Here is a 27,030-nt window from a genome sequence, read left to right as displayed (position 1 = left end):
GTGCAGAGTTTTAGTCCCCTTATCTGAAAAAGAGACAGTAAGATTAAAAACAGTACATAGGAGATTCACAGGGCTAATTCCTGGTGACACTTAAATAGCTTAGGCCTGTGTTCCTTGAACTTTAGAAGAACAAAGGGAGACCTTATTTAAAAATATAAGATACAGTACTACAGAAAGAAAGGAAGATTATAAAGGTTAGCCTTATTTGTCACATGTACTTTACATTGAAACAACAAAACATACAGTGAAATGAAAAAGCACTCAGTGTTTTCTTGACGTATATGATGAATAAATTCCTCTTGGGCTTCCAGCCAGGTATAGGTATTGATTTTAGCTGATGTTTTGATGACAAACCCTACCACCTTCATCAGGGATGATGCCTGGGCTCAACTAGTTCATTGGTATATATACCCCCGTATTCCATCCCTTCTGATTGATTAGTCTTCGGCCATTCAGATTTCCACTGTCACACTTTGTTTAAATGGAATTTCAGTTCTTACTTCGAGTAAGACCTTTGTCTTTGTTAAAATTCTTTTTCTCTAGTCTTATTTCAATGGCTTCCTTCACCAGGCAGTCCCAAAAGCCAATGGTGCAACACAGCAGTTTGTGCCACCAAAGCCAATCCTACGGCCATTGGGAATGCAATGTTTTGCTACTACCAATTTCTCTGGGTAACCCAAATGGATACACCTCCACATCAAGGAACTGGAATTTGATTTTAAACAAGATGGGACAAGGTGGGAAATCTGATTGGTCAAGGACTAGCCAATCAGGAGGATGGATATGTCACTGGACGAGATGTACCTAGGCATCAGCCCTGATGAAGATGGTGGAGTTTTTCATCAAAACATCAGTTAAAATCAATACCTGTACCCGGCTGGAAGCCCGAGAAGAGTTTATTCGTACAATGAAATGCATCACCTGTGACAGATGTGCTGGGGGAAAGTGAAAGATTTGAATTTTTTCACTAGTGGGTGAGTCACCAAAAAGGTAACCTAGCTAAAAAGTAAGAGACTGGTCATTTAAAACTGAATACAAAGAAATTTCTTCTTATAGAGAGTGGTGAAGTTTTGGAAGTCGGCCCAAAGGGTAATGGAAGCTGGATCATTAGAAGTATTTAAAGTAGAGATGGATCTGTATATAGGTATTTGATCCTTGGAGGACTAGAAGAATGTTGAGAACAGGCACAAAAGAGGAACTGAAGACAGCATAGATCAACCATGATCATATTAAATGACGGTAAAGGTTTGAGGGAGCTGATGGATTACTGAAGTTTCTCTATCTTGAAAAGTGTACTTAGAAGTAGAAACTGATAAGAAAATGACACAGAACAGTTAGTATCAATGCAAAACAGCCTATATTCAATTCCATTGTTGGTTATTGACTGCATGTCCAGGCACTGAATGCATTAGCACCCATTTAGTACCAGGACCAAAGCCAAATTTCTACACCCTGGTTACTTTCAGAAGGTTTGACAGTGAGGATTTCTTTCTCCAAGACTGAACAGGACACTAAATAATAAACAGATAACCCTTGTGTTTAGTCACGTTATGGAGGAGTGTGAAGTAAATCTCCTCATTTGGATCGCATGTTTAAGCTCAGCACTTGAAAATAATCAAGTTTTACTGTGAAGCACAGAAGAAAATATTTTGTATTAGTTAGAACAATGAGGTTTGACTATATCCAGACTCAGTTCTTGGCTGGCTCATTGATATAGGCCTCTTGTATTAACAAAACAACCACACTGATTACGGGAAATGAACACAGATTTGTAGTGTGATATCCTCAGAGCTTGGCACAACTCAAAAGAGTAGTACTCAGTCTTAGCATTGTAAACAGAGGCATCCATCACAATGAACAGCACCTTCCTTTCTGTTTTTTGGTGTTTACTTAATTATTTAAGTTACAGAGACCCAACAAAGTAATAGAGAGGTTTCAGATAAAAGTAAATTTAATGACAATGTAATTTAGGTGATTTGGGAGAGTAAATGTAAAAGGGTGACACAGTAGCACAGCAGTTAGTGCAAATGCTATTATAGCTTGAAGCATCAGAGTCAGAGTTCAGGGTTCAGTTCCGATGTCTTCTGGAAGGAGTCTATATGTCTTCCCCATTGAGTGCATGGGTTTTTTCCAGGTGCTTCGATTTCCACCCACAGTACCAATTGGCCCAGTCCTGGGTCAATCGGTCTTTGTAAATTGTCCCATGATTACTGTGGCAACACGGTTTGAAGGGCTGGCATGGCTTATTCTGCGCTGTATCTCAAAAGTAAAATGTAAAAATTAAAGTAGTTATTTACCAAGAAAGACAAATGAAGGACTAGTACATGCACACTGGTTTACTACCATCATTTGGATCTGTAAGTCACTTACAACGGGCATCAGCTTTTAGTTTACTATTTTCAACATCTACCCTCATTTCAAAATATACACTTTGTGAATGTTGCTTTTGATACTTTATGGCTTCAACAACAGAATAAAATCATACTTCAAATTCACGTTGTTACTTTGAGTTTGCTTTAATTTAAGTAATGTTTAATTCCTTTTTCTAAATTTTGCAATTGGTGGATGGTAAAACCACATTGAACGATTCAACACTTCCACGAGGCAGCGTTTAGATCACGTTCACGAATCACCCACCCCAGAGGCCATTCTTACCTGGGGAGGATCCGAATCAGGTTTATTATCATTGTTTTATATGACATGAAATCTGTTGCCTTACGGCAACAACGCATTGGAAAGACAAGAAAATCTATAAAGTTCAAAGTAAATGCAGTATCAAAGTACATATATGTCATCATATACAACCTTAAGATTAATTTTCTTACTCAATAAATCTATGGAATAATAACCATAATAAGATCAATGAAAAACCTGCCGAACTTGAGCATTCAATCAGATGCAGAAGACAACAAACTGTGCAAATACAAAATGAAAGAAATAATAATAATAAATAAATAAACAATATTGCGAACATGAGATGAGAAGTCATTGAAAGTGGGTCAATAGGTTGTGGGCAACCAACAGGAATTCTGCAGATGCTGGAAATTCAAGCAACACACATCAAAGTTGCTGGTGAACGCAGCAGGCCAGGCAGCATCTCTAGGAAGAGGTACAGTCGACGTTTCAGGCTGAGACCCTTCGTCAGGACTTCGACAGGTTGTGGGAACAGTTTGGTGATGGGTTGAGTGAAGTAAGTGAAGTTATCCTCTTTGGTTCAAGAACCTGATGGCTGAAGGGTAGTAACTGTTCCTGAACCTGGTGGTGTGAGTCCTGAGGCTCCTGTACCTTCTTCCTAAATTACAAAACAAAATAAATAATGCAAAGGAAGAAGTAATGAGGTAGTGTTCGTGGTTTCACAAACTGTTCATAAATCTAATGGCAGAGGAGAAGGAGTTGGTCCTAAACTGCTGCGTGTGGGACCTCAGACATCCTGTACCTCCTTCCAGATGATAGTAATGGGAAGAGGATATGACCCAGAGTAAGAACTTACTCAAAACAGCTCATTCTAACTTGCTTGATGAGGCTTCAGGCTATGCAGGACAAACTAATCAAGATGCTGTAGAAATGTCTTCACAACCAGTTGAATTCTACCTCCATCCTGATCCACCAGTTAAAGTAGCAAAAGACATAAATATTTGTAAATGTTTTCCAAAGCTCACAAGTGTTAAAAAGAACATGAATAAATAAATAAAGTACTAAAAATACTCCAACATTTAAAATATATAAATATATTAAAGTCTATAAAGACTTAAGTTAACTCAATTAAGTTATTGAAAATGTAAATTGCCTGTAGCTCTTTGCCACTGAGATGAATAGGAACTTTAAGCCAAGGTAGGTTTTCCACCTCAAATTCATGAAGTTCCCAATACTCCACATGGAGCTGCTGGCTCTCTGATGGGAATTTTGAATTACAAATTGGACACTTTAGTTGTTCATTCAGGAATGGGTTTCATAATGAACACTAACCAGGGACTGGGATGGTGAGGCTTTGGAACTGACATCACCTGCAGGTCAATGTTGAGATATTTCTCTCACCTCAGAATCCACCCATGTTAAGTTCAGGATTTATACATGAGTAGCAGTTTGAAGATGCTCATCAGGCCTTACGTCGCTGTTAGTTTCCATTTCATTGTTCTACATGTCCCTCTATTTCTACTGCACTCATTCACATGGATATAACTTAACTGAACCAATTACCCTAACCAGATGGGAGCAAAACCCTTTCACTTTATGGATTTCAATCCTAAATCAACTTAACACCAAGAAAAACTTAAAACAATTTTTGCTTTAAACACAAACAATTTTAAAAATTCACATAATAAATTTTGGAGATCTCTACCAGCATGAGCTAAACTACTGAACAGTGATGGGTAAACTTTGGATTATAGAAAAGTTGAATCCTATGGACAATAAACAAGAAACAATTTCGCTCTATAAAGTTAAAATATAACGGTTGCTTTAATCAGATCCTGTACTTTTACATAGAAAACCTACAGCACAATACAGGCCTTTTGGCCCACAAAGCTGTACTGAACATGTCCCTACCTTAGAAATTTCTAGACTTCCCCATAGCCCTCTATTTTACTAAGCTCCATGTATCTATCTAAATGTCTCTTAAAAGACCCTATCATATCCGCCTCCACCACCGTTGCTGGCAGCCCTTCCGTTTTCTTAAAGTCATAATAACACACCACTGAACTAGGCCCTTCAGCCCAAGTCATCATACTGAGCTGGTTCCATTTGTCTGCAACCCTCTAACCCAGGGGTTCCCAACCCCTTTTTTTATGCCATGGACTCCTACCATTAACTGAGGAGTCCGTGGACAACAGGTTGGGAACCCCTGCAAACCTTACCTAACCATTCACTCATTCTATCCTTTCAGAGAAAGAAGAGTGGTACCAAATGAGCCACAGGTGACACAGATTTGAAAACCATTTGTCATATATAGCTGCACACATCAATGCCTGGAATGAACTTCAGAAACTTTGATGCAGGTTGCACAAGTTGTAATGCTTATGGATTATGGCTTAGATTTAACTAAACATATCACCCTCCCTAAAATATTCACAATGTACTTCCCTTCAGGGGAACAGATTCTGATGACTGGTTAGGAACCTAAAATTCAACATATGAAATGAACTCTTCTTTATAAGTTTTTTTCAGTACAGATTTTCCATAATATATCTATATAAATTAATTTCATGAGGAGCATCATATTTAGCCCTGAGAATGTGTAAGGGTTTAAGAAAGAGAAGTCAGGTGAAAGACTTTCACTTGTTTTAGTTGCAAGTTAAGTAATGGTCACCCTTTGCAGGCACTGTTCTAATTTTACTTCCCAAATAATATCTGCTGAACTATTAACATCTGGGTTATTATTGTTTCACTTTGACAGTTGGCATAGTAATCACAATGTTTGGTTGGTGACAGTAATGTTTTTTTCCCCTGTTTTTAAATGCCATGCTTAGTTGGGTGAAATCACACAATATTTCACCAAGAGAGTTGATTCTATCATTATGTAGGGATCAGATGTTCCTTCACCCTGCTCAGTGTTAACAAACCACTTCCCATTTCACCAGTTTAACATTGCAATTTCAAATCCTTTTTATTAAGAACAGTAGTTTTGTGATCTGAACCCATACACGCTCTTAGCTCAAGTTATTAATGGATTCCTGTAACTCAGGCGTTAATGGTTTCCTCCAACCTTGATAGTAATGTTGTTTGGAGTACAATTCTAATGGAGTATATTCATCACAATATTAAGTTTCTGTAATCATAATACTGATTATATGTAATAATCCCAACGTCAATTTTATTTATAGCCATTATATTAACGGTAAGCAGTAAGCCTAGCGTAAATCATGGTCAATACTCCTGATGTTAATAGTGTGCAGTAGCATTTAATTAGTGCTGACAGATTCTGCATACTTTTGCAGACTTTTTACTGATGTGGCAATCACTGGAAATTGCTCCATAGATAGTACAAGCATCATTTTTATATTTGGACATTGTTTATAGCTCACAAATAATGGAAATTGTCAAACCAAGTTCTGGTCTGCATGTTTACCATTCAGAGAATAAAATAGCTTTGGATGATATCCATTCAGAAGTTGGCCTTTATCTATCTATCTACCTATATAAATATATATATAGTCCCATTGATGCATAAACTGCATAGATGGAATCAGGGCTTGACTGGCAGTAACAGGTTGAAGAGGTGATATGTCATTTGCACCTGCATCCTCTACACTAGCTGCAAAATGCCCTTAGAAAAAAATGATCATAGTTGGCCCTCATTGAGTATTGAAGACTCAGTTTGAAAATCAAATTCAAAACGCAATATTCTCTGAGAAGTTGTATCACTGCTTTTGGAGGAGTTGCATTCATTTTTCCTCGATGAATACAAAAATCATCAATGGTTCTCCTCAAACCCATTCAAGATATGCTTTATATCATTGAAGCTGGGTAGATTAGGGCAATGATAATATTTTCTGTCCATTTTAGGGGAAGGTTTTTGGGCCTGCAGTTCTGGGATGGGTGGATGGGTCAGTATTCCACCAATTTAACATGGTATGTTCCTTCCTTTCACTCACACTTCGCCAGTGTGCATTCCTTTACGTAGCCTAATCCCAGCATTTGCCAGTCCTCTCACTTACACATGAGGAGCAATTTACAATGGCCAGTTAACCTACCAACAGATGTTTGGGATGTGGGAGGAAACTGGAGCACCCTGAGGTAACGCATGCAGTCACAGGGAGAATGTGCAAACTCCACACAGACAGAACTGGAGGTCGGAATTGAAGCTGTATCATTTGGGCTGTGAGATAATAGCCCTACCTTCTGTGCTCTGCAGTGCCCTAAAACAAAGAGAGAGAGAAATAAGAGGTGTGTAGGATCTGTGTAAATGGGTCTTTAATGATCAGTGGGCTGAAGGTCCTGCTTCCTCACTATATGATTTGCCTATGAAAATGCCTGTAGAGAGAATGCAAAATGATGAAGTAAGGGCACTGACTCAATTACTGCTCTTAGTCAGAAATCTTCCTAAATTTGCATTGGGAGTTAAATCACCTTCAATTGACTTCATTCTGTAAAACCCTTTGTAAGGCATGGGCGGCACTGTGATGCAGTTGGGAAAATCGTTGCCTCACAAATCCGAAATCCAGCTCACCGCTGATTACCAGTGGTATCTATCTAGAGTTTCACATCGTCCACTGTTGACTATCATCAACTGATCTAGGTTAGGCAATTCACTACACAACTCTTAATTAATTAAAGCTTGAACTTTATTGTCTCTGCACAAACCATGTTGAACCCCAGACCAGCAACCTACTGTTCCCTTTCTACCAATAATCTCACTCAGACCATTTCTCCAATTTATAATGATGAAAAATGGGATCTCCCGTTGGACAAATGACTGATCTTTCTTCTCCCAGCTCCTGGCATGGGGGTCTTCCTTGTGATAGTTAGTCTCTAGAGTTCTAGCCGCTTCACATTTGAATCCCCTCATTCTTATAGACTTTCCTTATCAGTTCAAATGCTGTGTTTCCATCTCGTTGGCTCTGGCCTATCCGGCTAACGTGTATCAGCTTTCCACTGGTTCTGGTCCAAGCCAGCATCTCTTTATTGCCCAACTCACAAATAATAACTCGTAATTAATGTCTCTTTGTTCTGAATCATGGCAGACCAGCCAGTTACCAAGCTCAGATTACTCAGGTCAGACACAGACTCCCCTAATCATGAATGCATGTTTTATTTTAGCAAGGAACACCTCACAAATAACTTTTAATTTGGAAATATTTGGTAGTTCAGCAGATTATCAGGATTACCATTATGTACATATTAAAGCACGTTGAAACAACTATTCCTGAGCAGAACCAGTTCACACAACAGCTCACAAAATGGAGATTACAGAGCAGCTCCACAAAATGGCAGCCACCATTCCTTCAACCACATGGCAAAAATAAAGACAATTGGTTTGTCTACTTCCACTATACTTGACTCATTTGAGTTAGATGTTTTCTTTCATACTGCAATTCCTTATGGCCAACATCCACCCCCCCCCCCCGCCTTTTGATCCACAGAAAATGCTAGAGATCACATTATTGTTTATGTGTCTGAGTTTAATACAGTCCAAACGGAATGCCAGCATTCACGACAACACCAAATAATACTGATAAAGATACAAGCAAAATATCATAGATGTAAAGCGTAGATATCAAAGCCAGCATATTTAAAAATATCAGTACCAATGCACATAAAAGAACATGATAAAACATACCTAATTTCATACCATATATTGCCATATATAACAGCAAATAAAATATAATGATGTACAAGAACATAATACTATGTAAGACAACATCATGGTGCAAAGTCAGACATAATCACCAAAAAGAAACATGGCTCATAAACACTTAAGCTGTTTTAGTTGCCATTGAAAGCCACGAAGCAAATTACATTGGATATCATTAAAACAAAGTGCAGAATTATAATAACATGTTAAATAATACAAATTCAAGAATATGCATTAGTGTTTAGACACCAGTTCCAAACCTTACTCCAAAAGGGTGGATTCTGCAAAACATCACTAGCTAAATCTGCATGATCTTGAATAGTCTCGGATAATTCATCCCATTGCATAATAATGACTTCATTATGATTAACTGTGCAGTAAAATAAGGGATAGGTGGAAGAGCAGGAAATACATACCTAACTAAGCCCTCAGTAATATTACTGATACATACATTCAAGTGAATAGGTGGTTTTACAACAGCTTTGGGTGATAATTGACCAACCAAAACTAAGTCCCTCAAAACACTGGAAACCACCACCATAAAGCTAACAAACTGCAAACTAAAGATCCCTTCTTGTAAAGTGTGTTTGAAGTACCAATCATTCACCAAAGCAAGTTTTAGCAATGTCCTGTTATTGAGAGGCAAAATAGAAAGAGAATATCTACTGTAAGAAATAAACCCACAATTTGTTAATCCATTCTTAGCTAACCCCAATATTCTCCCTTTTGATGACAAATTTACAGCCGTAGAGATCCTTGTCATTTAATAGCATATGAGGTAGATTAGTACGTGAAGTCCAAACTCCTTCTTGATATTTCCTGACATTATAGCGGGTATGTTCAGTTGTCACTGTGCTGATGAATATGAAGAACAGCTCCAACATACAGTGGTCCATGTTAACTCCATTTACAGAAAGTAACAAGAGGTAGAGGTTGTGCATACAGCATTCTTATTATGTTGAATAGTTTCATTGTTAATTCTGTCAATAATTTGGCTTGTCATATCTCCCAAGGATTGTAAAATATGGAAGATTCCCGAAACTACATTTGCTTGTAGCATACCTAAAGTGCTCACTCCTCTCATAGCCTCACAGTCTCGATTTTAAATTTCTTTCACCTTTTTTGCCTTAGAGAATTTTAACTGAGAGTTTACCTCTGCAATATCTAGTGTATTTACTGTGGAAAATCTAACAGCCAATTCAATAAGCCCCCTTCTTCACCTCTCTTGTGTTTTAAATTCTGAATGGGTAAACTGCTCAATTAGTAAATGTTGGGAAAACTCCTAGAGGCTTAATCTACACCAGCTGGGAACGTGGAGGGAAGTCAAGTTGAACAACACTTGCACATCTCTCTATCCCAGTACCTGAATAATTCAATCTTCTGTTTCTTCTGATGCAACTCCCTTTCTATATGTCTGAAGCTCATCACACAATATAGGGCTAGTAACAGATGACACTGCAATGGTTGTGGTATCAGTTGTTGTCGACTCAATCTTGGGGTAAGTTACACATGGAAGGTCTCAAGGCTCCAGAGCAACTGGGGTTGAGGTGCCTGGGGCACATATAACCATATAACCACATAACAATTACAGCACGGAAACAGGCCATCTTGGCTCTTCTAGTCTGTGCTGAAATCGTACCCTATCCTAATCCCACTGACCTGCACTCAGCCCATAACCCTCCATTCCTTTCCTGTCCATATATCTATCCAATTTAACTTTACGCGACAACATAGAACCTGCCTCAATCACTTCTGCTGGAAGCTCATTTCACACAGCTACCACTCTCTGAGTAAAGAAGTTCCCCCTCACGTTACCCCTAAACTTTTGTCCTCTAATTCTTAACCCATGCCTTTTTTGAATCTTCCCCAATCTCAATGGAAAAGGTCTAACCACGTCAACTCTATCAATCCCCCTCATAATTTTAAACACCTCTATCAAGTCTCCCCTCAACCTTCTATGCTCCAAAGAATAAAGACCTAACTTGTTCAACCTTTCTCTGTAACTTAGGAGATGAAACCCAGGCAACATTTTACTATCTTCTGTACTCTCTCAATTTTATTGACATCCTTCCTATAATTCGGTGACCAGAACAATATTCCAGATTTGGCCTTACCAATACCTTATACAAATCCAACATTACATCCCAATTACATCCCACATGCTAACCGATGATCTCATTTCTGATTTGTGTCCATGCCAACAGTACCATTACATTCACAATGAAGATGTACTTAAGTTAAAAGCCCTCTTTTTCCCGAAATAAGACAGAAAAAATACATGGCTTCCCACTGTTAGCCTAGCACTCCCCTCTTTCCCCCATATCACCATTACTTGCCCCTGATTACACTGGACAGCAATTTTTTTTCAAAGGTATCACTTCCTCAGAAATATATTGTAATTATGATAGACCATTTGAATCTAAACATAAAAGTAATTTCAGACTACTCGCAACACATCAGAATCTGGAGAAACAATAAACTAGCTTTTATTGAATACAATGTGTTTAATTGCTAATGGTGCAAACAGTTTGCAATAGTTCACTAAGTAAAGAATGTTTTGTTGAGGATTTTTGTTTGTACTCAGTGTCTGAGGCTTCTCACTTAAGTGTCCAACAATAATCAGCCAGCATTGATGGATTCTAATCGCCCTAAACCCATTTCTCCATGACCACAAACTCCTGGTGAAACCTTTCACCATGCTTGTCACTGGCAGTGCCACAACTTGCAGGGAAGAAGTCTAAATGGGAATGCAGAAAAAGAATCTTTAGTGACATGTTACACTTCATGGTCTTGTATTCTGGAAGTATGTTGTCAACCAGCTGCACGTAGCTTGGTGCTTTGTAGTTACCAAAAAAATTTCAACACTATTCTTGTATGCCTTCCACACGACCTCCTCCAGTCCCACTAAAAGTTCTTCAAATTGCCTGTCAATTTGATGGCCTGTTTGATTTGTGGACCAACACAAATGCCTTCCTTAATTTTGGCATTAGTTATTCTGGGAAACACTTGCTAGAGTATTGAAATACTTCAAGGATAGTTCCGTGCCTCGTGACAGCAGATTCCATCCTCGCAGTCTTGAACCCAGTAATTCTGCTTTTGCCTTTGACAAACCCAAGTCTCTGACCAAGTCATTTAACTCAGATTGAGTTATCAGATGAGGCTCACTCAACGTAAAAGGTTCAAAATCTCTATCAGAATTTGTGTCATTTTCCATTTCTGGCTCGTACGTTGTGGCATCTTCGTCTGCCTTCTCTGGACTCCATGCCTCTGGTAGCTTTGGCACTGGGGGACCATCGTCATACGGCACAGGTCTTATGGCTGAAGGAGATTGGGCGTTCAATGGATTTCTTGTTTTTAGCAGAGAAACCAGACACATTTGTCAGACAGAAGTAGCAGTCTGTCACATGATCCTTCTGCTCTTGCCATATCATTGGACAGTGAACGGCATTGACTTCCAAGTACCTCTCAGCCAAGCTCTAAGATCGACAGCGCATGTTGTGCAACAAATGTGAGGAGCCCAGGCTTTGTCTTTGTCACTATTTTTCCACCTAAAATAGAGTTCATAGGCTTTCTTAATAAGAGGAATCATGCTCCGTCTTTGAGATTTAAACATATAATCACTACAGATATAATAGGAAGTATCACAGCTGTTGCAACATTGGTGAGACATTTTGCTATCACAGATACTCCTGAAAATACAACTACTTTATTATGATTACACACAATATGATATGTGCAGAGAGCATGTGCATCAATGTGATCGCAAACCGATATACACGCAAACAAAGTTCACAGAAGTGTGTGTGTGTGTGTGTGTGTGTGTGTGTGTGTGATGCTTTTATAGCCTTTCTAAAACCATGCAGCATTCGTCTTATCTGAGCATGCCCAGGCATGCACAGAGAAGGTATAAAACTTTTCAACTTACATTATGGGCAACATTTTAATTGACTTGAATTATGATTTAAAATAACAAATATTGGCAATTTAAAAGATGGTGTGTGATAGGGAAATTTCATGGTGATTCTCATGACCAGCAGCCCAAAATCCATAAGACACACCCAAAAGTATTCAGGAAGCAAAATCTTTGTCATTGAGTGTTACCAACAGACATTGGTCTTACTTGTATTACAAAATCTTGTCTCAATTCTTCATAAATTCATACTACCATTTTATCTTCCTCATTCACAGAGTCTACTATGACCATGGCATCTGATGGAATCCATCTGCCTCCAACCCAATATTCATAACTTGCATCTGTCCAGATGAATATATAATTATCCAATACTTTATTGTAGAACATATAACCTTCAGCAAAGCCTTCAACTGTTATGAGGCCACTCATCAGTAGTATATCAACACAAATCATTTCAGAATTCCTGGAGAAAAACATTGGGCAGTTTCTGCACTTGTCTAACTATTTGATATTTCCTCTAAATTTAACTCTTCCATCTCTTGCTCAACTCACTGACTGGGGCAATTGCTCCTTCATCCTCATCACCATCAATTGCCTGAAAAATATTTCTAAGATCATTATCATCTCCATACAGAACATCCCATTGACAGTGTGCTTTATGGACCTCAGCTGCAAGAAGACATTGACTTTCTCCAAGGGGCTAAGTTGGTTAATGCTATCCAACCTTATTTATTAGGAGAAGACTAGGTTTGATAGGCAGATGGACTGTTTCTGTCAAGGACATCATCTGGTGCTACAAACCTTGGAGATGTCAAGGAAACTAGCTGATGTACTGAGATCATAACCTTCTGTCCTAATTCCAACTCCTTATGTTTCATTTGCATGTCTAAGTAAGCTTTACCCTGCTGTTTCTTCTGTCCCATATTATGGGCTGCAACATAATGGGTTTCCTTGATATTGTCAATTAATTGCAGTACTCATTTTTCCTTTACAATACCATCATACTCAGGCTCTGATAAATCTAGCCCAACCAGGAATCCTAACACTCTTATTTCTCTCCCAGTCATCAATTTAAAGGTGTTAACCCAGTGGAAGAAGCTCTGCTGGTATAGATTATCATAAGGACATGGGGTAAGACAGAGACCCATGTGCTCCTGTGCTGTTTAACCATCTTAGGCAATATTGTCTTTAAAGTCCTGTTCATCCATTCAACAATTCCACTGGTCTGAGCCCAATAAGGGATGTAGAACCTCTATTTTTGCCCAAACAGCTTCATCAGATTTTGCAGTGAAATCTTCATCTGGTTCCAGACTCCTTGGCAATCCCCAATAGGTAAAAACTCTCTCAAACAAAATCTGAGCTATCAACTTGGTGGTGTTATTTTGAGTTGGGAAAGCCTCTATCCACTTGGCGTAAGTATTCACTATCATTAGGATATATTTCAGTTCTCCAGGTCTCACAAAATCAATCTGCAGGTTAACCCATGCCTTCCACAGGGTGTGTGTGTCTGAAAACTGTTTTTCTAGCCCACTTATATGAGTTATACTGGGAACAGATCAAACCATTTTTACAACAATGTTCTACATCTCTTTGCATTTTTGGCCACCAGCACAGATTCCTTAACTGTTCCATAGTTCTATCTGCTCCTTGATGCCCAAAAATGTCATGATACCAATATATCATCTGGTTCCTTTCACTTTCTGGCACCACTAATCAACTATTATTAAAATCCCATTCCTTACCTGTATTCCTGAATATTTTCCCCTGCTCTTCGAAATTCTCTCCTTTGCTAACTCCTGATCCTGTTGCTGTACCTTGACTAAGTCTATAGGCCTGTTCTTTGCTGTTTTCTGTGTCTTCACTCAAGTTCAAGCTCAATTATCATTCATTACTACGTCGACTCAGGCCGAGAGGGCCGGCGTCAGGCACGATGACGGACTCTCCAATTCTCCCTCTCCCTTATCGGTGTGTTCAGTTCATCTACATTAGCCGAGCCGCTGTCTTCTAGGAGCGTGTTGACCATAGTCTCGGGAGGGCGCCCAGGGTTCATCCTTCCGTGCTTGGGCTCCCATATGATGACTAGGCTGGCAGGTAGCTCGGGGTGTCGTAGACAGTGCCCCGCTAGTTGCAGTCTTCTCGCCTCAGTTTTAGTGGTGAGCATCGGTAGGTCGTCATAGAGCTCGACGTTCGTCATTTGCTGTTGCCAACTCACGTCAAGAGCCATCAGGAGCATTCATGTATAGCAACCATCTAGAGACTTTCGCATAGTCTTGGTGAATGTCCACATCTTGCATCCGTACGTGAGAATGGACTCTATGACTGCTATGAATTATCATTCAACTGTACATGAATACCCATGAATACAGCCAAATGAAACAACATTCCTCTGGGACAAAGGTGGAAAACACAGTACCAACAGTCATACACAGCATGAGGCATATACAGCACAAGTAAGGCATTGAAGCTGGGGTGCTCCGCTCGTAGCAGTGTGGTGTGGTGTCCAGGCTGGAATCGGTGCTGCCCCCCGGTGTTCACTCGGAAGAAGACAAGCTGAACCTCAAGCCAAATGTCACTTGTTTACAGCCACCAGGAGAGAAGCGTCAGAGACAGCACACTCCATCTGGGAGCAATGTGGTGTGGTGTCCAGTCTGGAATGAGTGCTGCCCCCAGTTTTTCCTTAGAAGAAGACGTGCTGTATTATGGTTGACTGCAGATTTCTGTTACATTCATAGACTCAGGATCTGGAGTATTTTTTGTTTTACATGGTGGTATTTTGCTGATGTCTTACACATACTGGCTATCTTGTACATGCTATGTCTGCTTGGTGCTGTGTGTGACTGTTGGTCCTGTGTTTTGCACTGTGTCCCGGAGTAATACTGTTTCATTTGGCGATATTCATGGTTATTCATGTTTGATCGAATGATAATTGAACTTGAATTGAATTGATTGAATTGAATAATATAGCAGTAAAATGCAGTCACACGAAAAAATATAGCCCAATTTCCAAAATGACATGTCCCATAGCTTGATGGTGCATGGATGTTGTCAGCAAGAACAAGCCCTCATCAGTCCAGATGAATGCACACAATCCAGCTTGTCTTCCACTGAGTGAACACTGGGGGGTGGCACCTACAGGAGGGCCAGCCCCCAGTCCAGCATGGATGCCATGCCACAACAAAGACCACACAACTCCCCACCGTTGATCTCACCAGTGAACTGGACTTGCAGTATTCTACATTACCAAAGGCCAACAGGGTCTTGTGATCACAAGAAAAATGTCTCAGGCAATCATTCGCTGTTTGACAGCATACCACTTCTGTCCACTGGCTCCGAAACCCTTCTGTAATGGGAAGCAACATGGTTCGCATCAAGTTCAGCTCCTCCGTCAACGAGCAACTTGCTGATGGGGTAGGCTGGTAGTACTTGAAGTTCTTAATGTCCAGTAGCATCTTGCAAACATAAAAAAGACAAAAGCACATTTGGTTGGACCTGGAGAGGCTGCTGCGTCTGAGCATTCCACCAACTGACTGGAAGTCTCCCTCTGTATCTGGATTCCATTTCTCCCCACACTTTGCTGCTAATTTGGCTAACTCATCTGCCTTCTCATTCCCTTCCAGAGATGTTTTTAAGCGAGGCGTTATCTTTTTTGCTTAATAAGTGTTCCCTCTTGCCTTCTCAAATATACCGTATACTTCAAGTGCGCTGATGGTAAAGGTATACAATCTGCTGAAATGTAACCTCTACCTTCCCATAACAGTAAAAATTCAGTCAAACTATTACAAACATACGGACTGCCTGGGCGTAAGATTGCTGCTGAAGGATATCTCCCTGCATGGCTGACAACAACAGCTTATAGCAGCAAGCTCTGCCACTTGCACACTCATTGTCTGGGAACGCAATCGCAACTCTTTCAATCTCTACTCCTTCCTTGTCCTCTACATGTATATCAAATCCTGTAAGCCTCTCTCCATCATGAACTGATGACAATCCATCAACAAAGATCCCTAAAGAGGAAATTTCTGGTCTCGTGACTTCAGTTTCCTCTCCTGATTTTATGATGGGAACAACTGGTCCTTTCCGTACTTGTTCTGCTGTCACCTGCCATTCATGAGTTTCACTCCGATAAGTTAAATTGTCGGTGGTCATGGCTGTCTTGTTAATTCTTTTAACTGTGACATTATGACTCTGTAATAGCAATGTCTATCAGACTAGTTGAGTTTGACAGACTGTTACATCCTTGATTTGGCCATCCAGCAAAAGCTGGATGAGAATATGCTCTGTTAAGTTGGTTGGTGGATTAAGACCCACAATATAAGTGAACTTGTTTAACTGCACAAAACACTGCTAATAGATGACAGTCACATGGTGTATATCCTTGTTTGATTGGGGTAAGCATTCGAGATGCATATGCCCCTGGCTCCAGTTTGCCATGTGCCTCCTGGAGTCACACAACTGATGTTGCATTATTGGTGGCAGGAACCTCCAAGGAGAATGGCTTGGAAAGGTTTGGGGTCTTAAGAGCAGGTGCTCCTGCAAGGCTGGTTTTAAGATCTGAAACTGCCTTTGTGTGTTCCGGTTTCCATTCCCATGGAACACCTGTCTTCAAGAGCCCCATAAGTGGGTAAGATTGGCGGCAAAGCCATCTATGTGGACTCTACAATGCCCTACCAAACCAAGAAACAACCCCAATCCCCTCACATCAGTGGGAAAAGGCAGTTCTGCCATAACACGTACACACAGTTTTTCAATCTCTCGCCTTCCAGGGGATACGACCACCCCCAAGTAACTAACCTACTGTGTTACGATTTAAGCTTTTTTTGGGGTTTACCTTTAAACCCGTCTGCTGTAAAAGTTGCTGTAGTTCTTTAGGTAACTCAAAATGTTCCTCTTGAGTCTTTGTCTGTTACAGTAATCTACATATTGAATTAAAAACTAGGGAGCTGAAAAGGATTTCAGCCCATTTGCCAACCATTGACAGAAAAAGACAGGCAAATCATGAAAACCTTTCATACTGTCTATTTATACTGTTGTCCCTTTCAAGTGAATTGAAATTTACATTGATACTCTCTTTTCAAAGGAACAGACCAAAATCTATTACTTATATCCAGTACTGTGAACCACTTTGCTACAGTATTCTGCTTAATCAGTCTTGGGACTCGATGCTACAGTGGAGGGAGTTAAAGGAGTTCCCTGCAATCTATTGTGAGTCTCCAGTTTCCATCAAATGTTTGAACTGGTCATATAGGAGAATTATTTGTAGATGTCATTTCTAACAAAACTCCCCATGTTAACAAACTCTGAAAAACATTCTCTAAATCTGCCTCTGCTTGTTTTGGAATTCCATTTTGCTTCTGTGGTTTCAGATGCGGGCCTCGTATACACACCTCTCCTTGCATCCTGCCACAGTCGTGTTCATGTTTAGCAAGTACTGCCTGGCAGTCTAAAATAATTTATCCCCCATCATATCTTCTGCCTTCACCCACATCTCCCCAGCTGTACTTGCCCTTCCCCATATTGTCTGACTGGAATGTTTATAGGGAGCAGCTCCTTATCAACATTAAAGTGCCAAATCATACAATTATTTGGATTAAATCCAAACCCAATTTCCTAATAGAATCATTTCCCAGAATATGATTTTGAGCAATTGGCAGGTTGATGAGCTCAACCAAGTGGGGCACACTCAGTTGTCCCATCCATATATGTACAGATATGTAATCAACTCCCCTACCTGTGAATACCCAGTTAATCCAATTAAAAGAATAGTATTCTGTGTTTCCCAACCAGGTGCATTGAATGTGGATGTATTCAGGGTGTTTTGAGAGCTTCCTTTATCCCAAAAAAATTTTATAGGGCCGCCTTCTGTTCTAGCTTCTACAAGAGGTCTACCTGCATCATCCCACCTTGCGGTGTATACCCACATAATGGAGGCCTGACACCACCTTTGCACACTGGGAGTCCATCCCTATAGGTAACTATGGATACAGTAGAGGTTTCGTCTCTGCTCCCTGGACATTACATTGTGGGGAACATGGTGGACCTTCCAGGGGCAATGGAGCCTTAGTTACAACCTGACCTTTCCCAACCCATTTGGGTTGTGAGCAGTCTCTAGCAAAAAGACCTTAATGTCCATAGTTGAAACATTTCCATGGGAGTCTACTATTCATAACAGGAGGAATGTCGATTTTCCAGCCACATCCTCAACCGCCCTTTGCAATAGGTGGTGCTGCCAAGCACGAAGGTGGCATAGCATACCCTGATAGGCTTCCCATCCATACTCTGACAGACTTCTCATCCATGCCCTGACAGGCTTCCCATCTCCCTTCATTCTGCCACTGTGCACCTTGTTCTCTCATAGGGGCCAATTTAGAACCCTGTTTCCCCTTATCCTCCTTAGTAACTTTTCCCTTACTTCCTTTTCCCAACTTGTATCATCCCTCTGAGGACTCATGCTACAGTGTGTGTGGGATCAGTGGGATCAAACACTTCATGCACCCTTCTGCTCTCCTAGGTATTGTGCAACAAGGCAGTCCTCAGGCAGTTATCACCCAGCTGTTCAGTCAAGTTCTGCCTATCCAAAATAGAACTGTAAACACTGGTGAAAACTGACTACAACCTTGTTGTAAATGCACTGGGGTGTTACCCTTTCTGCCCTCTGCATCTGTGCAGAGCCTCTACTGGGTCACCTCGATCAGTCCCTGCAGCTTCTAATATAAATCACTCCGGCCTTGTGCCTGTTCCTCTGGCAGGGCTGAGTGTAACAAAGAAGTTAGAGACAGAAGGGTGAACTTTGGCTCCTCTGCTTCGTCTAAACCATGAACTATCCTGTGCTGCTGGATGCACTGGAAAAGTTCTGGAGGATCCTCTCCCAGCCCTCGCGTTGGTACAGTATATTTGCAGCTATAGCACTCAACTGAGCCACGTCAAAAAGGGTTGAGTACTGAGTTACAACTGGTCCTCACACCCGAGCCCCCTCCTGGCTCTGGTATCTCTTGAACTCTCTCTATTACCATCGGCATTGTTGGGGCAGTGGATGCTGAAGGTTCCATCCCCTCTTGGAGAAGTCCAGAGGGAGATGGGCCAATTTCCCAATATCCTCACAATTATAGTGCGCCACCTCACACGCTAAATCACCCCAATCTATATCACCTTCATCATCTGTCCTCACCCCTAATGCACGTATCACTCCTCTCTGAGCTGAGAGTTGACTTGCAGTTTCTCGATCTGTTTTATACTCTTGGTGTGATCAGTGATGCCTTTCTTTCCTGCGGCTAATTTCTGCACAACGTTCATAGCAGTCTGTAAATTATGACTAACTTTTCCACTTCTCTAATTGCGTATTTGCCTATTTATGATCCTCTTCCCTTTTCTCCTTTTCTCTTATCATATGTTCACACTGAGCCTGAAACTGAGTCGTATGTATCAAATTCACCTGACACTGCTCCCTCAATCTTTTCACTTTCTTCTGTCTCTCTCTCTCTCTCTCTCTCTCTCTCTCTCTCTCTCTCTCTCTCTCTCTCTCTCTCTCAAATTGTCTTTTTGTAGCTGCTTGGTAGGACAATCAGGAGAATGGATGGCATGTGGGAGAGAATGGTTATAAGAGAATTAATGGGAGAACTAGATTGCTGGGAGAACCAGACAAGACTCATTGGTCTGATTATAAATTGTGAGAAATTTACTCCCTACAGAGTTAATCAGTAGATCACACCAATGTGGCTTCATTGATTTTCACCAACTGACCTCTGCCGTTTCCTCATGATAACACACACACACGTACGTATATACTGTGTGTATATTATATATATACACATACATATAATATATATAACATGAGAGAGTTTTCAGTGATGTACATGACACTGCTTTCAATCTTTTGAAAAAGTGATTTATATTCTCCTACAATTCTTAGATCTTACAAGTTTATAAGTTTCCTGAGTTTCTTTAAACTTCTCAAAGGAACTTGTGTTGTAGGCACTACATTGATTTCTTGACTCAAGGGAAGTGACACTTGACTGCCTCAAATCAGTATAACCTTCTGTCATTTCTAACAAGTCTCCAATGGAAAAGCTTCTGGGATACACTCATAATCCATATCTCTCTCCAACATTTTCTTGCATTTCCTTTCAATAAATTAAGTTCACTTCATTTATTTCTCCTCTCTCTCACAAGATATTTTACCATACCATGGATCCATGGATGGGCTATAAATGTGAGGCCTGATGTTTCAAGCTATAGAAATGAATGGAAAGCCCCACATTTATAGCCCATCCTTAACTGCTCTTCAATAGATGTTGATCTCAATAATCAATGTAAAGTTTTCATTAGCCATTTTTTAATGGTGTATTTTTTTTGTTGGCTGGTTCAGTAGACTCCAAATCAACTTCAAGACGTTTATTGAATCAGGGACAATATTTGGAGTCTGGTTATTGTCTACATGCTCAGGAAACCAGATGTTCAGTGCAAAGTCCTTCTAAAACTTCTCTTCTCAATACAATTAATATACACCCTGTTTATCTCTATTAGTCCAGTTGTCAACTCACATCACCTGAAATATTGTTGTTTCACATCTTTATTTGGACATTTGTCTGTTTCATTTCATCCTTGTGAAGTTTTAGAATGGTATCCTTTTGTGTCTTCTTAGCTGTCAACAATATTGTACTGAAAAAAACATCTATTTTAAATGTGTAGATTGTACTTTCTCACGATGTCTGAATTTTTGTATGATAACTTTGGATGGTGTAATCATATTGAGATAAGGCAAGGGCCCAACTTTTCAATCTCAAAGCATATTAGCCACTTAGGATCAGGAATAGTAGCAAAGACTACTAAACAACTTGATGATTTGTTCACTTCTGAGCTAGTTCATAATGCCCTTTTCTCAAAATTAATATAATTTCTACCACTATTAAGTGATGCAGAGTGAATGAGCAAAAACCTGCTTTTTCAGAATCCTCTTATTTAAGTCATAAGCTGCATGCTGCTCTTTGCCTCAATTCTATGTTGTTGGTTTTTGTCAGTAACTGACAGAACAGGTTCAATACTATTGCAAGATCCAGCAGTACTTTAACACAGTACTGCACCATGATTTAAGTACTGCAACTTCTTTGGATTGTTTGCTTTCATGATTGCTTCTGCTTTTCCTTTGACTGTTTGTATCCAGATTTACCCAAGGAATAGTACAGGGATGTTGCTTGAAGTGTTTCTCACAATAGCTTGACTCATAATTTTGTTTCCCGTCAACCGTCTCCCTTCCACTTTTCCTTCAATATTGAGCTGAGCTAAGATCTGTTCTACTTTACATCTTAGACACATGCAGAAGTATAAATTGCTGTGCAAATCATTCTGTATGAATGAGGACTTCATTCCTGTAAGCATGACATTATGTTTACGCAGCAGCCTGAATACTTCCATATTCAAAGATTTTTTTCTATTGATTGTGGCCTTGAATATCTCATTTTTATTACATAGGCAACAATCCATACCTTATAGCATCTTGTCAATTGTACACCTTTAGTGATGAGTTCAACCATGCAGTCACTTTGCTGGAATAAAGACCCTTGAATGTACGAATTGCTCAGTGTTGTTGAATTCCTCTAGCAATGTTCAGTTGACCATGCAATGCAATAGTTCTAGTGTGGTGACAACTTTGGTTCCTGACAACAGTACATGTAAACCTGTAAAGCAAACAGCAGATAAGGTTTGACAACAACTGCTTGGTCAGTGACACAAAATACTCAGTCTTGCCCACCTTAGACACTACTACCACTGAATCATCATTGACCTGAATTCTCATCATCAAAACCCTGTTCGACTATGGCTTAATTTTAATGTTGCTTACCTCTTAGCCTTGGGTCACCTGGACAACAGCAATACCTACGTCAGGCTGCTGTTCATTGATTACAGCTCAGTGTTTTACAATATCAGCCGCTGAGTACCTCCCTGTGCAACTGAATCCTTGGCTTCTTCATCAGCAGATCACAGTCAGTGTGGATCGAAAATAACATCTCGTTTTCACTGTCAGTCAACCCAAGGATATGTGCTTAGCCCGGTGATTTACTCTATCTACACCCGTGACTGTGAGGCTATGGACAGCTCATATACCATCTATAAGTTAATCCAGTGACAGCACTGTTGGTGGCAAAACCTCAGCTGGCCATGAAGAAGCACACAGGAATGAGATTACTGCAGCTGGTTGAGTGGTGTTGCAACAGCAAACTTGCACTCAACATCAGTGAGGCCCAGGAACTGACTGTGGTCTCCAGCAAGGGGAAGACACACCAATCCGAATTGGGGGCGTAGCTGTGGAAAACAGCTTCAAATTCTGGATATCAACATCTCAGAGGTTCTATCATGGGCCCAACTCATCGATGCAAGTATGAAAAAGGCACACCAGACTTCATGAGGAGTTTGTGGAGATTTGATACATTACCGAAGATTCTACATATGTACCTTTAAGAGCGTTCTGAATGGTTGTGTCAGCACCTGGTATGCAGGCCCCAATGCACAGGATCGATAAAATCTGTAGAATCAGCCAGCTCCATTGTGGACATGAGCTTCCATACCGTTGAGGACATCTTCAAAAGGCCGTACCTCAGGAAGGTGGCGTCCATCATTAAGGAACATGCCCTGTTCTCATTGCTACAGACAGGGAGGAAGTACAGGAGCCTGAGGATGCTCACTCAGCTTCAGCCCCTCTGCCATCAGATTTCTGCATGACCCATAAACCCGTGGACACTACATCTCTATCTTGCTCTCTTCTTGCACTGCTTACACTCAGTGATCACTTTATTTGGTGCCTGTAAGGTGAGCACGCGAGTGAAATTTCACATGTCAGAAACCCCTTGGTTGGAGCTGCAAGAACTTACAGTGTCTCACAGCTTGCCATCTACTGTGCATTCAGAGATTCATTAATAGTCTTTATTCCGAGAGTTTGAAGCCAATAATCGGAATGACCACAGGATGCGCGAGGATGCCACCTTCTCATGGTATTGCGTAGCCCTCCAAAGACATTGCCAAATCTGCTGAGTTCCTCCAGCATTTTGTGCGTGTTACTCAAGAGTTCCTCCAGCAGATTGTTTTGCTACCTCATTAAAATAGTCTTCACCACTCAGCAAACTTACTGCATCCATGTCTAGGAGGTAGCTGAGTTAGGTACCTACAAAGTGTACAACCAAAATGCTGATCCCTTGGACACCTAGTATCACCAAAATACTTTAGCTCACTCATGCTAGACGAGCATTTCCTGAATCCTGTGAATGTCTGATTAACAAAACCCAGTTCCAAGAAAAGCCACGTCTGATGTTCTTTTTCTTGAAGCTCTGTCAGGACTGTGTGGCTTTCAGCTGAAGACACATTTCCATGGAGTCATAGGAGGTGACAAACAGAATTGTTCACATGGTGCAGGTGAAGCATCTTTCAAATGGCTTCCATGCTCCATCATATAGCCAGAAGTCACTGATCTATGAAGGCAGCTGCTGAGCAAAAAGAGGGGGAAAAACATGGACATTTAACTACCAAGAGACAGGTCAGGCAGCAGCAGCTGCAGAGTGAAAAGCTCAGTAAAAGAGGGACAGCACGTGTAATGAAATCCCCAGTGATCTCTTGAGATGCTGGCAATACCCTGCTTATTTACACATTCTCATCAGATCAACACAGCTGCACATACGTCAGCCTGACTTGTCGACCGCTCTTCTGCACCACGCTCAAGCCCTTTCACAGCACAACATCCACCTGTTTTGAAGATGCTGCAGGAAGCCACAGAGCACGACTGTAGAGAGACCTCCAGTTTCTCAACGACAACCATTTCCTCTTATCAAAACAAAAATCTTTGCAGGGCCAAGCGTCTAGCAGGCGACTGTGACTTTCTGGTAAAGTTAACGCAAGTCATTGCAGAATATCGTGCTGTCTGATGTCACTTTAGATGTTTACTTTGTGGAGTGGTATTCAAGGTAGAAGGCCAGCTTATCGTGAATACAGAAAAATAAAGGGTTAGCAGAGACAATGAACTGAAGATGCTGGAAATCTGGAGCAACATACAAGAAGCAGGAGGAACTCGGCAAGTCGGGCAGCATCAATGGAGAGAAATGGATAGTTGATGTTTGAGGTTGAGACCCATCATTAGGACTGAAGGGTCTCGATTTGAAACATTGACTGCCCATTTCTTCCATAGATACTGCCTGACCCACTGAGTTCCTCCAGCTTGTTGTACACTGTGTAATGAGTTGATAGGCCAGCTTGATTTATGTAGCATATAAGAATGTTATGTGTGGACAGGCAACCAAGTGGTTAAGGCATTGGACTAGTGATCTGAAGGTCGTGAGTTTGAGCCCCAGCCGAGGCAATGTGTTGTATCCTTGAGCAAGGCACTTAACCACACAGTGCTCTGCGACGACACTGGCTCTGCGACGACATTGGTCCCAAGCTGTATTGACCCTTGCCCTTCCCTTGGATAACATCGGTGTTGTGGAGGGGGGAGATCTGCAGCATGGGCAACTGCTGGTCTTCCATACAACCTTGCCTAGGCCTGCACCCTGGAGAGTCAAGACTTTCCAGGCGCAGATCCATGGTCTCACAAGACTAACGGATGCCTTAAAAATAAGAAGGTCATTAATAAAGCTAATTGGGAAATCAAAGATGGTACACCACGGTGTAAGAAGAACAAGAATGCATTATCACAAAGAGTAATTGAGAGAACTAGCATGGATACATTAAATCAGCACACGAAGGACACATTGATAGTGTTGAGTTGCAATGTGGTAAAAATCGCTCTGTTGGTAACCACAGTTCTGCTCCTCAGGCCCTTATTCAAGCATCATTATGGCACTGGTGATTTTAAATTCAATCGAATAAATGTGGAATTAAAGCTCGTATCAGATCATATTCTCATTCTATACTACTTTCACCATGACATATTGCTGGCGTATTTGATGACTTCCCCAACCAAGGGCTCATCACAACTATCAGCAAATCCTTAGAGATTTTGAAGTCCATCACTGACCCACTGAGAAAAAGAAACTGACTAATTTGGAGCTTCATTCAGATTCTGAATAAAAGGCAGATTCCAGGGAGTCAACGTTGAAATTACCCCTGAACCCCAGCAAGGGAAGGAATCACTGTCTTGATAAAGGGCCATACCCAAGCATAATCCAAAGTGCCCAATCTCAGTCAGTGCTTGGCTCTACCAAAAGCCACAGAAGAAGAATGTTCAGAAAAGAAAGATTAAGGAACACTGAAGTTAGCTTCATGGGAACTAAAATGTTAACGATATCTCAATCTGCAGATCTGCTGTCATATAGCCTGGCTTTATTTTGTGTTTGCATGCAGTATTTGCTTTCATAATCTTAAGGATTTGGCACCGCTCCGCTTTCATGTCTGCTCCAAAGTGACTGCAGATAGAGTTCCTGGAGGCACTGAAGCAGATAGATATAAAAGATCTTTATCATCATGACAAGCAGGCACTTTGTTGGTAGAATCTCTCCCAAGCTTTTGTACGTCAAGCTTTTATATATCTGAGAACAGAGATAACAGCAGGTAATTCAATACCATTTCAACAGCTGCTAAGACGTTGTTTACTGCAATACCACGTTCCTGACAAAAGGTTTCATTACCTGTTTGTGGATGGCATTAATCTAGTATTTCTTCAGGATACCCAAGATCCTTCCAGAAACTGTGGAAATATTGGGAAGGCAGACGGTAGTAATGGAAAGGATCATCAGAAAAACCAGGAGACCTAACAACGAGGAGGAAGCCATTGCTACCACCTTTCTTCACTATATTTCCACAGTTTCTGGAAGAATCATCAGGATCCTGAAGAAATACTGCATTAATAACATCCACAAACCCATTAGGCAGCCCAAATCACAGCTTATGTTGGTCAAAGGTGACCTGGGAGTCAGGACAGCTGCCATTTACAGAATTCACTGTGAATGCAGAGCAGCATATATCAGCCAGATGGGACACATGGTGGAAACCCCATTAAGCAGCACAGAAGGTGTATCCATTTGGGTTACCCGGAGAAATCGGCGATAGCAGAACATTGCATTTGTAATGGTGAAAGGATTGGCTTCAATGACACAAAACTGCTGTGCCACGCCAGTGGCTTTTGGGTCTACCTGGTGAAAGAAGCCATTGAAATAAAACCAGAGGAAAATAATTTTAACAAAGACAAAGGTCTCACTCTAATTAAGAACTGGAATTCGATTGTAAACAAGGTGGGACAACAGAAACCTGATTGGATGAGGACTAACCAATCAGGAGGGACTGACGATGGGGGTATAAATACCACCGGACTAGACATGCCCAGGTACCATCCCTGATGAAGACAGCAGAGTTTGTCATCGAAGCATCAGTTATAATCAATACGTACCTGGCTGGAAGCCCGAGAAGTGTTTATTTGTGGCTATAAGTAATTTATTCTTATGCAGAATATAAGTTGTGACAAGAATACACATAGACTACGATGTAGCTGTCCTGTGCTGGCACCAGTGGAATCAGCAGTTGATCTGCCACCTGTCTTCAGGAGAGAGAGAGATAAGGAAAGCAATGGAGCAGCATTTGGAGATGTTAATGAAGGAGGGAGAGCTGGCAAAAGCGGCTCCCCCTTTGAACCCTGAACTGTTGAAGTGATGGACAGGCGATACCCCAGCAGGGGGATAAAAAGGGACAGGTTCGCTAAGGCAGGACACACACACGACACCCGAGGTAACGAGACCCTGGAAGCAGTGAGTCTCTCACAAGTCAGTGGGAAGTACCAGGCCATAGACGCACAGGGTGGAAAGGCACGATCGGCGGGAACCTGGTGTGTTTCCACCCTTGCCTGGGTGCCAGGTCC

At 41.0% G+C, this 27,030-nt stretch overlaps 1 long non-coding RNA gene across 1 annotated transcript; it reads right to left on the bottom strand.

The window, feature by feature from the left end:
* Positions 1 to 1,967: 1,967 nt before the first annotated feature.
* LOC140206076 (uncharacterized) lies at positions 1,968 to 23,797 on the bottom strand. Its single transcript, XR_011888053.1, has 3 exons — positions 22,650 to 23,797; positions 21,683 to 21,874; positions 1,968 to 3,292 (listed from the first exon to the last, which is right to left on the bottom strand). It is a non-coding gene; the product is annotated as an uncharacterized lncRNA (long non-coding RNA).
* Between the last annotated feature and the right edge of the window lie 3,233 nt (positions 23,798 to 27,030).

The sequence above is a fragment of the Mobula birostris genome, chromosome 12 (genome assembly GCF_030028105.1).
Source record: "Mobula birostris isolate sMobBir1 chromosome 12, sMobBir1.hap1, whole genome shotgun sequence".
Classification (NCBI taxonomy): Eukaryota; Metazoa; Chordata; class Chondrichthyes; order Myliobatiformes; family Myliobatidae; genus Mobula; species Mobula birostris.
The sequence above is the reverse complement of the archived record's forward strand: the minus strand, read 5'-3'. Positions and strand labels throughout refer to the sequence as shown.